At 40.8% G+C, this 4278-nt stretch overlaps 1 pseudogene; it reads left to right on the top strand.

The window, feature by feature from the left end:
• Positions 1–699: 699 nt before the first annotated feature.
• On the top strand, positions 700–1616 carry LOC112453726 (annotated as a pseudogene).
• Positions 1617–4278: the final 2662 nt, after the last annotated feature.

Here is a 4278-nt window from a genome sequence, read left to right as displayed (position 1 = left end):
AATCTAATAATTTCTTCGTCTGAACGTTGTTGGAATATTATCGAATCATTAGAGAATCTTAATATCTTGAGTTCGACTGATCGAGATTCAGCGAAAAGGTAAATATGTATAATACATGAGAAGCTTGAAGAAGTGCAGGATGTCTCTACTGAGATTACCCGGAAAAGGAACAGACAGTATCTGAACATTTTTAATCCTTTAGGGGCCTGTGTATATAATTATGTACTAAACAAAAAAACCTAAAAAACTAAAAAACTTTCATCAGGGACGTCTTTTAAGACTACCTTATAAATTATAACATTTTACTCCAACGGGATTGATGTGTGGCCCCTAAAGGGTTAAAGAAAGAGAAATTTACGACAAATAGATTAACAACGCGTAATGAATTAATATTTATTTTAACTGGCTCAGTAGGTTAGTGTGATTATGGCATTTAAAATTATCATGTGAACGATATTTGTTACTTTATATATTACTTTTTGTAAATCGCAGTAGAAAGGACAAAAGGTTCATGGACGCATAGTTGTCTCATGTGTTGGCGCCGAACGACCGACGACACATATATATTTCGCCTAGTTTCGGCGGATTGCACTGATCCCATTTTGTGATACTAGATCACTGGTAGGCGAGAATCGGTTGTCTCAGTCCCATTCTACAACTGCACGTAATTCCGACGTTTGTTCTGACCATTTCCGTGTTTGCCTTATACCTTACACCGACGGTGTCGGAGAAGAAACGTCGATCATCGGAGATGTTTCTTCAGGATCCAAACAACACACTGATGCCACTGGAACTGAATATGCAACTGGTATCACCACTCTTCGCGCAGTCACCAATCGCTCTACAACGCAAATTAGATGAGAGGATGAATTCAAGCGAATGGGTATTTCAACTCCCATTGCTGCGCGGAGTCAACATGGAGCTGCTTAATCGAAACTTCTGGCAGAAATTCTACGAGAATAATACAGAAATGATAATTACCAAGAGCAGTCGGCGCATGTTCCCGTCCGTTTAAATAAACGTAAACGGTTTGGAGAAACGTGAGAATTATTATGTCCTCATGGAGATAGCACCGGCTTCCGATTGCCGCCACAATTACTGTGGATACCAGAACGAGAGCGAGAACAGCAATATGGGTGGCTGGAGTTTTGCGGGGCCGGCAGAGCCGCAACAGCCCTTTGGCTATAAGATTTATAAGCATCCCGACAGTCCGGCAACGGGAAGCCACTGGATGGACAATCCGATCAGCTTCAATAAATTGAAGCTCACGAACAACATCAACGACCCTAATAATAATGTCGTTGTTGTCCAACGTCCAACGTCCAACAGCCAAAATAACATCGATGCACAAATACGTTGCATCCGTCCGTTGCTTCGATGCGAAGAACTACAACGAGCTCTTTACTCATTCAACTGCGTTGTTCGGTTTCAAGGAGACGGAATTCATCGCGGTGACGGCATACCAAAACGAGAACATCACGAAGTTGAAGATCAATAACAATCCATTCGCAAAGAGTTTTCGCGAGATGGGTCAGTCACGGTTCAAGCGAAAGCATCATTCGATCGATCATCAGAGGCCCAATCGGATTCCAGTCCCGACAAAGGGGTCTCATTGATCTACGACTCCGAATTGAATCAGCCGAACGACCTCCCCTTAAGGGTTCCAAGCCCATTAAAGCATGCGATTAGTTTCTACTTTAGCCGGGGAGTCGAAGTTGGCCAGCCTTGCAACGTGGGAGAAGCGGACGTGAATCCCGCCACCGTTGCGAGTCGATCCCCGGCGCCGGGCATGCTTGAAACGCAGTTTCACTGCGTTTGACACAGATGGATATCCATTCAGGAAATAACTTATTACTATTTATTTCTATTTTAATTTGACATGGATACTGGGGGCAAGTCTCGTCGAGACCGTGGATATGTTCGGACGTGTTTTGTCCTGAATAATTTTTGAAGATTGCTGATGCAATCAGCGCCGAGTTTGGATTGAATCTTTCGAGTCTTTATTTATTATTTTCGACTTGTTCTTGGCCGTTATGTGGCCTGAGGAGGATTAGGTGCTATAAAATTTACAAAGAAGAAAAAGAATGCCGTTGGGGGCTACGGCTACTCGTGATATGAGTCTCGTGCGTCAAGAGGCGTAATCGTTTCTATACCCGATAACTAGCGCCTACTGTCGAGGAGCCAGCTACGTAGTCACTGGGTGTCTCCGCATTAACCGAGTCATCAATCTCGCATCGTGCGTGCAGTGCCCGGACCATCCGAGAACACGGGCGTGAAGATTCATTTTTAACTTCTTCATATTTACTGCGTGTTGGGGAGCAAACGGATTGACAGCCGAGAGCTTCCCAGATAACCGTGCCCTTCCTTGGCTCCACACAACTCACCAGCGGTATTTGGGCTCGTATCACTACAGACTTTTAGAGACGCAGTCAGATCGCCATTGACGCCACTTTGTTACTGCAGAACGCGCTGACCAGCCGACATCAGATCTTGCGACCGAGCCGTACTGAATCGGAACAGCCCCATTGCAGCAGTCCAGCGAGACCTCTGGGAGGTGTGCACATGACTTGACTGGGAGAGGCTATATATATTCGCATCACCATACCAGTAACTGACTCTGAACCCAGGCTCAAAGAGACTCGTGCAGAGAATCAAGGGCCTAAGACAGCCTGACTCCTCCGATACAATACGACAGTGCTCGCACCAGCGTAGTTTTCAGGCCAGTTGAATCTTCGGATTCTAACACGGATTTGCCATTTTTTTCCTTTCTGCCGCGATTTACAAAAGGTAGTAGGCTTAACACGCGGACGGGAGTGAGGCCGCCGTGGCCATCGTGATTACCGGTAGTAGGTCCGACCGAGAGAACGAGTACGTGCATACGCGATCGCGTACTTAACGCGGATCAGCGAGCGATCGGTCGGTCGGCTGCGGGTCCGGTACACGGCCAACAGTGCCTCCGATCACGTAATCTGATTGATCGTTTTTAGTATTATGACCACGCGAAGTAAAACCATCTCCGCCCGTTTGCCGAGCGGGCGCTGATGATACACCTCTCTCGTTATACATAAGTGCGAATTGCACGATTAACTTGTAACGATTATCCCGGAAAGATCGACTGGCAGGAGAGGAAGAGAGAAAAAAATTTATCTGTAAACAGTATATCAGAAAGATTCACCCACATTCAATTAAGAATTACAACAGTATAAGATACGTCCTAGAACACTATTGAAAGTAATATACAGTTATTTCGTTCGAAAACACTGTATAAGTTTCGTCGCATATACACTGTTAAATTTGTAGTGTCAAATTATATATTTAATTTAAGCTAGTTTTAACCATTCTTATAAGTTGCTATTGCTACTCAGTATGTCGTTAATTTAACTAAAACAATGTTAATTTAATTATTAATTTGACTAATCAATGGAGTTAAAATAACATTCTTTGTGTTAAAATAATAAATTTCGACACACATAGTAATTAAAAAGAACAAAATGTTATTTAACTCAAGGTATTGGTTTAAATTTTATCTTTTAATATTGTACTATCTCTTTAGGGGCCTGTGTACATAATTATGCAAATAAAAAAAAAAAAACAAAACAAAAAACAAAAGAAAAAGAAAAAAAACAAAAGAAAACAAAAAAAACAAAATAAAAAAAAACAAAAAGAAACATACCAAAAAAAAACAAAAAAAAACTTATCACAGACGTCTTTAACGGGATCGATGTGTGGCCCCTAAAGGAATACCATTTTTGATTTATATAGAGTATATAGACTAATGATTATATGTATAGAATACTTTGTAATTAATTGTAATTGCAAGCCGTTTTATCATACACTGTAAATTCAAGTGTGTTATTTCTACACGCATAAATGTTTAAAAATTTGACTAAAGCTCGTTTTAGTCAAATTAGACAAAGCATGTTTTGTTGCGTGTTAAATTAACAAGTTTAATCGTATTAATATGTTCAACCGTGTTAAATGGCATCATTTAAAACGACAGAAATGTGTAAGAAATGTGTAAGAAGAGCTTTAGTTAAAATAACACACTTGAATATACAGTGAATTAGCCGTATAAAAAAAGAATTTCTCATTATTTCATAAAATTATACATTTCTTTTTTAAATGAAAGAGAGTTACGCATGTTGCACGTAACTTTCTTCAACTTTTTAATACGCCATGAATGTCTGTACTCAATGCATTAAATTATGCGTTGTACTCGTTGATGATAGGTAATTCCTTTTAGTGACACAAGTCGACACAAGTGTCGTTCTGTCTTTG

Source organism: Temnothorax curvispinosus, unplaced genomic scaffold (assembly GCF_003070985.1).
Source record: "Temnothorax curvispinosus isolate PA1 unplaced genomic scaffold, ASM307098v1 QBEX01004652.1, whole genome shotgun sequence".
Taxonomy (NCBI): Eukaryota; Metazoa; Arthropoda; class Insecta; order Hymenoptera; family Formicidae; genus Temnothorax; species Temnothorax curvispinosus.
The sequence above is the reverse complement of the archived record's forward strand: the minus strand, read 5'-3'. Positions and strand labels throughout refer to the sequence as shown.